Raw genomic sequence first — 13705 nt, forward strand, 5'->3', positions numbered from 1 at the left:
AAAAATGGAAGAAGCTATCTTCTAACAAGATCATACAAAGAAAGCTTCTTCAACAATGAACAAATCAAAAAAACTTAAAAACATATACTAAAATAAAACATTTAAACTAAATTATGGGGATGGTGGGGGGTGATGTAGTCAAGGCCTTCCATTCCTAGTCTTTCCAGAATTGCCCTCAAGAAATGAGCAATTCGACGGAGCTCCCGCTCCAGGTAGATGTGGTCTTGACCCAGCCCGTAGAAAAGTCGGTCCAAATAATTCCTTAGGAGGAGGAGTTCATAGTGCCTCAGAGGAACATGTCTGATGGGGTGTAGGGGTATCCTTCTTGGAGGATTTTTTTTTATTTGGGTGAAAAAGAAGAAGAAAAGATGATTTTTGATATTTTTGATTTAGGGAAAACTGAAGGGTTGCGTAGAAAGAGGGTATGTACTTATAAACCTATAGATTTCATCCGTTTGTATATCTACCCAATGGTAGGTCAATGTGTCTGACAAGAGAAAATGTTTCGTATGCATATACCAGTTGTTTTTCTTCGTAAAGAGATGTTGTGTGCAGCTTTTTAATAAATAGGAATAGGAAACAAGGGAAATAATAATTCATTGCATCGATTTGAGAGATAAGCTGGGAAAATGACCAACATAACGTGTTAGATCAGCAATAAAAGATGTTCTCTGTAGTGTTGATTTATGCAAAGATTTTCAGCGAGGTGCCTCATGCAAAGTTCGTGATATGCACGACTGTATACACGGGAGAAGACATTGGCGATGCTAATGTGCCTGTTGGAGATGACGCAGAAATCTGGTTCATCTTCTATGATAGACTTCAGCTTCTAGAAAAGAAGGTCAAAGAAGCATCGTTCTCTTTATCAATGACACAAAAGGCAATCGCAAATATATGATTTTTGATGTCCTGTGCAACGGCGCTCAGCAGAACGCCCCCGTACTTTCCATACAAATATGTGCCATCGATGGCAATTACCTTTCTCATGTAGGTATATCCTTGTATACAAGCTCTGAATGCTAATAAGTAGTAAATGAACGATCCATCCATCTGGTTTATCATGATAGAGTAAGAAGACCTGGGATTCAATAACTCCACCATGTAGGAACAAGCCAACAAGCAAGTATATCCGTGTTTTGGTGTCCCGCGAATAATGTTCTTCGCAATTACACTTCCTTTCCAACACATCCAATAGCTTGCATTGCAACGCAACTCCTTAAATACAATTCTTTAAATTTGTTTTATGGTTGGACCCTTACCATCCCAAAAATGATTTATGCATACTGAAGCAATCAATTTGGATGAGACTTTTTGTGCTTGCGGTTGGCGTTTTCAACGCCGCACGTGTGCATCCCGACATACTTATATATGCAACATCTATTGGAGGTGTCGTACTTTTTTGCTCGCAACAACCAGCCACAACCATGAGATAAGCATTATGCCTTCATCAATTTTGTGTAGCTCTTCTCCATATAATAATCAAAAGACTGCCTCGCCGCTACTGCATCTAGTTATATTTTTAGTTTTTTTTATCGGTAAATGTTTAACCATAATAGAAATTGGTTCCGTCGATGAAGGAGTGTCCTACTTGTGATTTCGTTTCATGGTCTTCTTCATCATCTTGCGAGTCCAATGAAAAGCCTTCCATATGCATATAATAATCTTCTATATTAATTGTATAATCGACATCATTCTCGTAATCATTCAAATCATTGTCGATCAAATCATCGTCGACTACCGGGCACCGCGGTGGGGGTGCTAATGAATTCAGCGGTCCTTCAAAGGACCTCTCAACCACATTTATCCTCAAAATTAGACTAAAGCCATCTGCATCGACATTCATTGTGTATGTCAGCACATGTACATTGCTATTTATGATCGTAGGATTCACCTTTTCCCTCGAACACATTACATAACTAATCACCACGTCACTCGGCGCGCAATCTAGATCCCCGATTTGCATTACACTTGCAACAAATTCATCGTACGAACTATTGTGGTAAACTGGAATAGGAATTGTCACCTTGGTAAATGATCTCCATTTCTAACATTTCAAAATCTCTACCCATTCTCTCATGAAATCAACAGAAACCAGAACAAATTCTGCAATAGACATCCTAGAATTAAGCTTCGGTCGATAGTAGATTATACTTATGGTCTATGTCGTGTTGTATGCACGGTCGATGACTGGCGAGGATGGGTCGATGACTGCACAGATTTATGTACAAATACTTGAAATTATAAATATTGCTTGTAATCAATGATTGTTGGGTTTATGGAATAAAAAAATGAACTTGGAGTCGACTGAGCTGTTGTAATCCACTTTTTAAAGTGGTTTTGAGTAATCTGAGTGATTTAATGCTTTTTAACAATGGTAAAAAGTATGTTTGAGAAGATAGGAAACAAATGGGGTAACAATGGATGCAATGGACAAGCTTATGATGTTTGTGGACTAATTTATAGCTGATCACCGGAAAATAACGTTGGGAAAGTGGCCAAAATCTGAGCTTTTCAGTGGGAAAAATAATCACTTTCTATTTTTAGCTTTTGAAATTATTTTTTTTAACACTTTTGGAAACCTAGATATTATTTATATATATATAGTGGTGGATGATGGAGTGGGTTGAAGTGTATTATTAGAAACTTATGGGTGAATTTATTAAGTTGGAAGTATTGGGTTAAAGTGAATTATTATAAAGGTTGGAGCTGAAGTTGTTAAGTTGGAAAAGTTGGTGGTGAGGTGGAATTAAGTGGGTATTTGGCAAAGGATTTAAAACTTGAAGGTATTTGACAAAATAGTTTGGATAAAGAGTCTTTTTGGCATTAAGACCCTGGTTTGTGTGGAGAATGTGGGGTTCGTAAATGGCCTTGTGCATCCTTACATCCTTCCACACACCCAAAACAGTGAACGGAAGAGATGCATCTCTTCAGTTTGTGTGTAGTTTGCACATGGCCTTGTGTGGCTGCACATGAAGGGAAAATTTCAGGTCAGGTTTTTAGATTAAATAATTCTTACATAATTAAGTTTAAATAAAAGTTGTCCAAAATAATAAATTCAAAGCTGAGTGGGTGAGTAGTGGAAGGCATTTCTTCTTTTGATCCCTTTTGAATTATAAAGACATGTTTCTATATTTAAGGACATAAAAGTTCCTCTCTCCATTAATGTGCGGGAAATACTTCTTTCAAAATGAAAAATAATATTTCACTTTTTCTTTCTTTTTTCTTTTGTCCATTTTCCATGAATTTTCAACAATAGAACCCAAAATCCCGAAAGAGTATGTTGGAGCAGGGGTAGATTTATGGTAGAGGATGGGGTTCCCGAGAAGCTCACTCGCTACTGTAAATTCTATAGTTATGTAGAAAAATATATTAGAAGTATAAGTATTTGTAGATGGGAACCCACAATTAACTGGACTGTTGGATGAATGTCTAGAATGTATCTCTTGAAGCTATTTAGGTTGCTAATTGCAGGTTTCAACCCTAGTAGGTGTGTCTTTTTAAAATCAAATTTTCATCTTTTCTCTTAAAATAAGATTATTTTTTTAGGTCTAAAATGCACCAATTTTCGTAGTAATATCCCTTTCCATTTATTGTTTTATTTATTGCATATTAATTTATTTTACTGGAAATCCATAAACTTAAGATTCTGAATTTGCCTCTGAGTTGGAAATAATTGAACTTGAAAAGGTTTAAGAATTAGACACATACGTAGTATGTGGCATCTTAACTTCTGTGAATGGAAACTGATTTTTTTTTATGGAAGTTTATGTGCGTACTTATGAATACAAAATCGGACATCATAAAGAGTATATTTATGTATTATGCTTCAGTAAACATGTATTACATGGTACCGCCTTGTCAGTACTCTGAGAGACTTCATAACCAATAAATCATATTAGCATAAAAAAAAAATATCCGAAAGTAAACGGTTTTCATTGCACATGTCTATATTTGAAGGCAAATTATTTCCAATATAATCTTTCATCTTTATATAGTACTTTTTTTATGAACAGATCTTTCTTTATTTGATTATTGCATCATATTGTGCAATTTGAGTTAATCATCATTTAGTCTATAAGTAGGAATAGCCATTAAATGATTTTATCTGCTTGTTGCGAAACCAAAGTGCTCATCAACGTCCAAATCACAAGGCTGCATACCATTTGGAAGTTCCCAATCAAAGCAATGCAGCAGTTGTCCCACCAAAAAGCGGACAAAGATAAGTGCTAACTGTTGGGTTCATAGTAATGAAAGTGTGTTGAATGGAAAATGGAGAAATCAAGTGGAAGAGAAAAATTCAGTTAACACCAAAAATGGAAAGTGTACTCAATTTTGGCAAGTTTACCCTTTCTCCCACATTGGTGGAAGAAGAGAACTTGAGAGTATTTATAATGAGAAACACTTACTCCATATGGTAAGCGAGGCAAGGAAATATAGATACCTTTTGCCGTCATCGTCGCTCGCTCGGCTCAGATTCGGATTTGGATTTGGATTTGGATTTGGATTTGTCAAATGATCGATCGGTGAGATCTTTCTTTTTAGAAAAATTTTATTTGACAAAATCTTAACAATGATGAAAAATGCAGGAAATATTTTTGAGTTTTAATCCTCTATTTACATGCAGTAACAGTGACGCGATGCTACAGTTTTACATGAACAGTGACGCAGAACAGTTGCACTGCTTCGGAAATATTGCATTGCTTCAGAACTTGTGCACTGGTTTCTGTTATTTAATTGAACTAATGCACTGGTTGAATAAACAGATGCAACCATTCAGCAAAAGACATACTGATTCATGGAAAGATATGATTGTTCATAAAAGGATGGAATCTTTGATGAACAGACATGAATTTACAGTAAAGGTGCAACCTTTGGAGTGAACCATTGACTCCTTTCTAAAGAGGCATCATTTGGCCATAAATAACCTGGTTTTCATCCAAAGGTTAGAGATAAAAAAACATAGAAATTTTTAAATTACAAAACATTCTTCTTGTCTTAAAACTACTCTAAGTGTGATCATTCAAACCGTGAGTGTGTTCGAAGAATCCACCTATTTGAGGTACCGCTATAGTCGGATTGAAGGCCATTTTATCCTGGGAGGAAGATTCCATAACCTCGGGTACAGTGAGGGGAATTATTCCTTAAGGAAAGTCTGTGAATTCAGATGACTTGGCCTTAATCATTTCTGTTTCAGCTTTATTTTCTGAAAAATAAATACACCTCTTGGAAAGGTCTTTTTGATTTTGTGTTGAGGGTATTTAATACTTCATTGTGTTCTTGTTCATACTTGAACTTGAGTTGAAGTTGTTATTCTATTATACAGATTCTACGTACCCATATTGTTGAAAATAACAAGCTTAAGGAATAACATTAACAGAATCTATATTGCTTGTTTTTGGAGATTAAAGCTTGGGCTTTCTACTCCGCTTAAATTTAACTGGTGATTAGAAGACATAAAATGTTCATCACAAGTTAAGGTTCACTCGGTTGATGATTCGAAGTAATAAAAGCTTCATCGTTAACTAGAAACAAGAAGAACAGTTTCAATTTATTTAACTTTATAAATAGTATTCTGAAAAATACTAAGTTTTCTATCTTGTGGTGACAGGAAAAATGACAAGTGAAAGTCAAATGATGGATGCGACAATGTATATGGAGGAAAATAATATTGCCACATCAAGTTGTACAAATGCTCTGCCAACGATGGCACCGGCGGAGAAGCCCAGAAAATTTTCTGGCATTGACTTCAAGAGGTGACAACAAAAGATGTTCTTTTACCTCACCACTTTATGTCTAGAATGGTTCACTAGCGAAGACGCTCCCGAGGTTCCTGAGGGAACCTCGGACAAGGACCGTTTCATTATTGTAGAAGCTTGGAAATATTTAGACTTTCTTTGGAGGAACTATATTCTGAGTGGTCTCCAAGACGACCTCTATAATGTCTATAGTGGAACTAAGACATCAAAAGAACTATGGGGGGCACTTGAACGGAAATATAAAATGGAAGATGCGGAAATTAAAAAATTCCTTGTTGCACGGTTCCGAGACTTCAAAATGATTGATAGCATATCTGTTGTCTCTAAAGTACAAGAGTTGCAAGTCATCATACATGATCTTCTAGCAGAAGATTTAATTGTAAATGATTCTTTCGAAGTAGCAGCGATAGTGAGAAGCTACCACCTTTGTGGAAAGACTTCAAAAACTACTTAAAGCATAAACGCAAGGAGATAACCGTTGAAAATTTTATCGTCCGACTCGGTATCAAAGAGGACAATAATGCTGCCAAAAGAAGGTCAAAGGGAAATTCTATAATGAATGAAGCACATATTGTAGAAGATGGTCAAAACAACTCGAAGAAAAGAAAGAAAGTTGAACATGGAAGCAATCAACCCAAGAAAAAGTTTAAGGGAAAATGCTTCAATTGTGGCAAAATTGGCCACAATTCTACAGATTGTCAAGCCCCAGAGAAAGGCAAGAAAAAGGCCCAAGCAAACATGATTGAGTCCAACAAATAATATGATGATTTGTGTGCTATGTTCACGGAATGCAACTTGGTGGGGAATCCACGCGAATGGTGGATGGATTCTAGTGCCACACGTCATGTCTATGCAAACAAAGAGTTGTTCTCATCATTTATTCTGGCTCAAGCAGAAGAAATGCTTTACATGGCCAACTCCGCTACTGCTAAGGTGGAGGGAACAGGAAAAATATGCCTAAAGATGACTTCCAGCAAGGTCTTGACACTGAACAATATGCTATATGTTCCGGAGTTACGTATGAACTTAATTTCTATTTCACTCCTAAATAAGAATGAATTCAAATGTGTAACAGTTTTTAGAAAAATTGTAGTTAGTGAAGGAGAAATATATGTAGGAAAAGGCTATCTCACGGAGGGCCTTTATAAGATAAATGTAATGACTGTTGAAATGAATAAAAGTTTGAATTCGTCTTATTTGCTTGAGTCTTATGATTTATGGCATGAATGTTTGGGACATGTTAATTACAAAATATTATGAAAACTGATTAACTTAGAAGTTTTGCCAACTTTGAGTGCAATAAATCAAAGTGTCAAACGTGTGTGGAATCGAAGAATGCAAAGCATCCTTATAAGTCCGTTGAAAGAAATTCCAATCCCTTAGACTTAATACACACTGACATTTGTTATATGAAGTCAACACTTTCTTGTGGTGGGAAAAACTATTTCATAACTTTTATTGACGATTGAACTAGATATTGTTATGTCTACTTGCTAAATAGTAAGGATGAATCAATAGATGCGTTTAGACAATATAAAACAGAAGTTGAAAATTAGTTAGACAAAAAGATCAAAATGATAAGAAGTGATAGGGGCAGAGAATATGAATCTCCCTTTGCACAAATATGTGTAGAGAATGAAATAATCCATCAAACTACGGCCCCGTATTCACCCCAATCTAATGGAATTGTGGAAAGGAAAAATCGAACTTTGAAGGAAATGATGAATGCCTTACTTATAAGTTCTGGTTTACCGTAAAACTTATGGGGGGAGGCTATCCTTACGGCCAATTGTATTCTCAACAGAGTTCTCCATAGTAAGACACAATCAATTCCTTACGAAAAATGGAAAGGAAGGAAACCTAACTTGGAATACTTCAAAGTATGGCGGTGTCTAGCAAAGGTTCAAGTTCCTATAACTAAAAGGGTTAAGATAGTGCCTAAAATGGTGGACTGCGTGTTCATAGGATATGTTAAAAGCAGTAAAGCATGTCTATTTTTGATTCATAAATCCAAACATCCAGATATAAATAAAAATATGATAATTGAATCAGATAATGCTGAATTCTTTGAAAACATTTACCCGTATAAAATTATACATGAACAGTCTAGTGAAGGATCTAAACGACCTTGAGATGAACCAAGTGAGAATGTACATAATGAAGAACGTCAACTTTGTTTGGGTTGAATTTTGCAACATTTCTCTTAGAAAATGAACCTCAAACATTTAAAGAAGCAATGTCGTTGTCAGACTCATCCTTTTGGAAAGAGGCAGTCAATAGTGAGATTGATTCAATCTTAAGCAACCATACATAGGAATTGGTTGACCTTCCTCCCAGAAATAAACCTTTAGGTTCTAAATGGATCTTCAAAATAAAAATGAAGGCGGATGGTACTACTGACAAATACAAGGCAAGACTTATAGTAAAAGGCTTCAAACAGAAGGAAGGCCTTGATTACTTTGATACATATTCTGAAGTAATAAGGATAACATTGATTCGAATGTTAATTTCCTTGGCGGCGGTATATGATCTTCAAATCCATCAAATGGATGTGAAAACCGCATTCCTAAATGGAGATTTGGAGGAAGAAATATACATGGAACAACCTGAGGGTTTTGTGGTTCTAGGAAAGAAAAACAAGGTGTGTAGACTTATTAAGTCGTTGTATGGACTAAAGTAAGCACCTAAACAATGGCATGCAAAGTTTGACCAAACCATGTTGGCAAACACATTCAAAATAAATGAATGTGATAAATGTGTTTATATTAAAGACACTCCAAATCACCAAGTCATTATATGTTTATATGTGGATGATATGTTGATTATCAGTAGAGACATTTCTGACATAAATACAACAAAACGAATGCTCGATAGCAAGTTTGATATAAAGGACCTTGGAGTTGAAGATATGATCTTAGGTATAAGAATCAATCGAACTCCACAAGAGTTGGCATTGTCACAGTCTCATTATATCGAAAAGGTACTTAATAAGTTTATGGAATTTGGTATTGCCAAGACTCCATTGGATGCGAGCTTTGCACTTTGAAAAATAAAGGTGAAAGTGACACGCAATTGGAGTACACAAAAGTATTGGGATGTTTAATTTATATAATGAACTGTACACGATAGACATAGCATGCGCTATTAGTAAATTGAGTCGGTACGCGAGTAATCCCAAAAAAACTCACTGGATGGCAATGAAAAGAGTTTTGGGGTATCTTAAATACACTCAAAACTATGCTTTGCATTATAATAAATATCCTGCGGTACTTGAAGTATATAGTGATGCAAATTGGATCACCGAATCAAATGAAGTAAAATCCACAAATGGATATGTTTTTACTATCGGTGGAGGAGTAGTTTCTTGGAAATCATCCAAACAGACTTGTATCGTTCGCTCTACAATGGAATCATAATTTATTGCATTAGATAAAGTCGGTGAAGAAGCAGAATGGCTCCAGAATTTCTTGGAAGATACTCCGTATTGGCCCAAGCCAGTGACACCAGTATGTATACACTGTGATAGCCAAGCGGCAATAAGTAGGGCAGGGAGCATGATGTATAACGGTAAATCTCTTCATATAAGACGAAGACATAATACCGTTAGAGAACTTCTCTCAACTGGAATTATCACTGTAGACTATGTAAAGTCAAAGGATAATGTGTCGGATCCACTTACACAAGGACTATCTAGAGAAGGAGTAGAAAAGACATCCAAGAGAATAGGTTTAAGGCCTAGGACAAGTTAGTATAGCGGTAACTCTACCTAGCAGATCGGAGATCCCAAGAGCTAGGTTCAAGGAGATCTAACAAAGTTGTGTCTGACAGGTTTAACATTGTCAATTACCCAACTCATTCTCATGATATAGACAATGGTTAGTAAACAAGGATAAGACTTAAGAAGAAAAGTCTTTTAATGATTATCTAAATTTGACAGATTTGACCAAATAGTTTAATCTATAGGATTGAACGTTTAGAAATCACCTATGTGTGGGCGAAGTAGAAGCCGCTTCAAAGAGAATGCTAGTAAAGGCCTATTCTCTAAGATCTCACGAAAATTGGGACATGTTTATGGCTGAAAAGAATAAATTCGTAAGAACCATAAAATGGTAAAAGGCTGTTTGTGTGACATGTGTTGTCTAGGTGTACATTAAATCTAGATGGTTCAGAGATATCAAATCTACCGATTGACCGAGTGCATCCGATGATGTTCACTACGGAAAGTTCAAAGGGAAACCCATTTATCCAGATGCAATCAGTCTTTGCTTGATGATCACATACTTGTCCGTAAAATTTTTATGAAAAATAGCCATTCCACATTCATGTGGGGGATTGTTGGGTTCATAGTAATGAAAGTGTGTTGAATGGAAAATGGAGAAATCAAGTGGAAGAGAAAAATTGAGTTAACACCAAAAATGGAAAGTGTACTCAATTTTGGCAAGTTCTTTTTCTCCTACATTGGTATAAGAAGAGAACTTGAGAGTGTTTATAATGAGAAACACTTACTCCACATGGTAAGTGAGGCAAGGAAATAGAGATGCCTCACGCCGTCGTCGTCCCTCGCTCGGCTCGGCTTCGAATTTTGATTTTGATTTGTCAAATGATCGATTGATGAGATCTTTCTTTTTGGGCAAATTTTATTTGACAAAATCTGAACAATGATAAAAAATGCAGGAAATATTTTTGAGTTTTAATCCTCCATTTAAATGCAGTATTAGTGACGCAATGCTACTGTTTTACGTGAACAGTGACGCAGAACAATTGCACTGAACAGTTGCACTACTTCGGAAATGTTGCATTGCTTCAGAATTGGTGCACTGATTTCTGTTATTTAATTGAACTAATACACTGGTTGAATAAACAGACGCAACCATTTAGCAAAAGACACACTGATTCATGAAAAAATATGACTGTTCATGAAAGGATGGAATCTTTGATGAACAGACATGAATTTACAGTAAAGGTGCAACCTTTGGAGTGAACCATTGCCTCCTTTCTAAAGAGGCATCATTTGGCCATAAATAACCTGGTTTTCATCCACAGGTTAGAGATAAAAAAACATAGAAATTTTCAGATTACAAAATATTCTTCTTGTCTTGAAAATACTCTAAGTGTGATCATTCAAACCGTGAGTGTGTTCGAAGAATCCGCCTATTTAAGGTACCGCTTTAGTCGGATTAAAGGCTATTTTATCCTGGGAGAAAGATTCCATAACCTCTGGTACAGTGAGTGGAATTATTCCTTAAAGAAAGTCCGTGAATTCGGACGACTTGACCTTAATCATTTCTGTTTCATCTTTATTTTCTGAAAAATAAATACACCTCTTGGAAAGGTCTTTTTGATCTTGTGTTGAGGGTATTTAATACTTCATTGTGTTCTTGTTCATACTTGAACTCAAGTTGAAGGTGTTGTTTTGTTATACAGATTCTACGTACCCATATTGTGGAAAATAACACTAACTGCATTCCAGGGCAGCTTCTTCTGCCAGAGCCAAATGGTAAAAGTTGGTAGTCATGTCCATGAATGTCTATACTGCTCCCAGTAAACCTTTCGGGAAAAAATTTGTCAGGCTCAGGCCATATATTTGGATCCCTCTGAACAGCATAATAGTTAATCATGATCCGGGATCCCTTTTGCATGTGGAAGTTATCGACTGTACAATTTTCAATGGCCTCATGAGGCACTAGTGGCACTACGGAATGCATCCTCAAGCCATCCTTACGACAATATCTAAGTACTTTAACTTCTCCAACTCTGATTCCTTTACCATTCTTTCAAGGCCTACCACTTCTTCCAACTCTTTTTGGAGTTTCTTCATCACATGAGGGTGCCGAAGAAGCTCTGTTAGTATCCAATCTATAGCTGTTGCAGAAGTGTCTATTCCTGCAACAAACATGTCCTGTTATACAGAAGGAAACTGGGGAAATTAGTACAAATAAATATAATCGCATGCTGAGCATATTATAATAATACAAGTATATTAATGGGATGAAATAACATACGAAGAGGATAGCTTTTATATGGCTATGGTCGAACTAAAATTCTGTCTTTCCTAATTGCATAATGTCCAACGTGGTGAAAACAAAGTCTTTGGATTGCTTCTGTTCATGAGATTGGACATGTTCATCGAGACTTTGGATTGCTTCTGTTCATGAGATTGGACATGTTCATCGATAATCTTCTCATGAAACTCATCAAACTCCTTTGAAAGATCCTTGAGGCAGCGAGTGAGTCCCTCGAGATCAATTACACCAAGGAATGGGAAAAAATCTCCAAGGTTTGGTGTTGCTGCTAAATGCTCAACCTTGTAACTAGAGCTTTGAATCCCCCCGTCCAAATCTTGGTCCATGTACTTCTTTCCAAACACCATTAAGCAAGTCATGTTAGCATTCAAAGACAAAATCTTTGTGCTAAGATCAACAACAAGGCCATCTTGAGCTTCATTTTTAAGTGATTTCATCATAAACTCAACTTGTTGTCTTCTCATGGGTTGAAATAAATTGATCTTTTGGTTATTCAAAAGGTGCTGAGTGCACAATTATTTGCGCATGTTGCGCCAATATGGTCCATGCTTTGCAGATATCAGATTCTTCTGGCCATATGCCAAATACTGAGCTGCCTCGTGATGTGGCCTACTAGCAAAAATATGATCATATGTCTTGAGGACCTTCTCCGCTGCGTCTGCTGACGAGACAACGACTGTAGGTACTAGTCATATTCGCACATACATAAGGGGACCATGTTTTTTTGCTAGTTTTAGGAAATCTTTGTGTGGATTTTTACCTATCAAGTGAAGATATCCTAAAATGGGAAGCCCTTTTGGACCTGGAGGATACCTTTTCTTCTTCTGGATATTATTTAGCAGCTCATACAAGGCATACACAATAAAAACAACAACTATTGTTTCCCATATCAAAGCCATGCCTACTGATTACTAACTTTTTTAGCTTCTAAAAGAGCTCTAACGGAAAGGTTCTAGAGGTATGAATCTTATAATGCTGGCACCATAGAAAAATCAGCATACTATTTGGGTGTGTTTGGTATGGAGGAAAGTATTTTGCGGACAATGTTTTCCTATATTCCATGCTTGGTTGGTTAAAATTTTTGGAGAACATTCTTCTCCGGTAAACAAGTTCCAAACAAATGATGAAAATGGCTTCCCAATAAAAGTAGAGAAAACAAGTTTTACATGTGACATTCCATATTAATTGTCTCTTTGCTACCCAACAATACACAAGCTCCGCGGCTCCACTCCCATCCCTGCCCCATTCCCACCATACCCCACACAGGGATAGTTTGCAAAATAGACAATTTCAAAACTTATTTTGGCATTTAGGCACAAGTCTTGGAAAATTAGGTGTTTAGACACTAAAATGACATCATCACTTCTTACATACAAACCTGCCACACAAGTTTTAAACTTTACGCTTTAGTCCCCAATCTCATCCATTTAATATCTAATATTTCCCTCCTTTTTTATATTTCTACCTTTTTTTCATATTTCCTATTTTAATTTTAAAAATTGTCCAAGAAGCCACCAATAGGAGCTCCCTTTTTCACCAATAATTACCAATTCTGGCTACTTTTCCAATGTAAAGTGGCCCATCACAACTGAAAAACTCCATTCTTAATCATTGCCACCATTGTTGTTCCATTCTTTTTGAAAAAAATGTAAATTTTTTTTCACTATTTCTACTAGCTCGAAAAGCTTTCAAAATCCACTCAATACCTCGTTATTAGATATATTTCAGTAGTTTAGAAGTCCTACATATACATTTGTCCATCCCAGAGCTAGAAGGGCATCGATTATATCCAAAATCAGTCAATTTGCATCTTTGTACGGATGTTTTCATACCGGTGATCGACCAGTCATCGACCAGCTATAGATCGATACCTTAATTTATTATCGATTTGTATGGTCTATTATGGCAGTAGCTGAGGTAGTTATC

The 13705-nt window shown here is 36.3% G+C and overlaps 1 pseudogene; it reads right to left on the bottom strand.

Moving 5' to 3' along the window:
- Positions 1–4056: 4056 nt before the first annotated feature.
- LOC107849092 lies at positions 4057–12678 on the bottom strand (annotated as a pseudogene).
- Positions 12679–13705: the final 1027 nt, after the last annotated feature.

Source organism: Capsicum annuum, chromosome 12, assembly GCF_002878395.1.
Source record: "Capsicum annuum cultivar UCD-10X-F1 chromosome 12, UCD10Xv1.1, whole genome shotgun sequence".
NCBI classification, from domain to species: domain Eukaryota; kingdom Viridiplantae; phylum Streptophyta; class Magnoliopsida; order Solanales; family Solanaceae; genus Capsicum; species Capsicum annuum.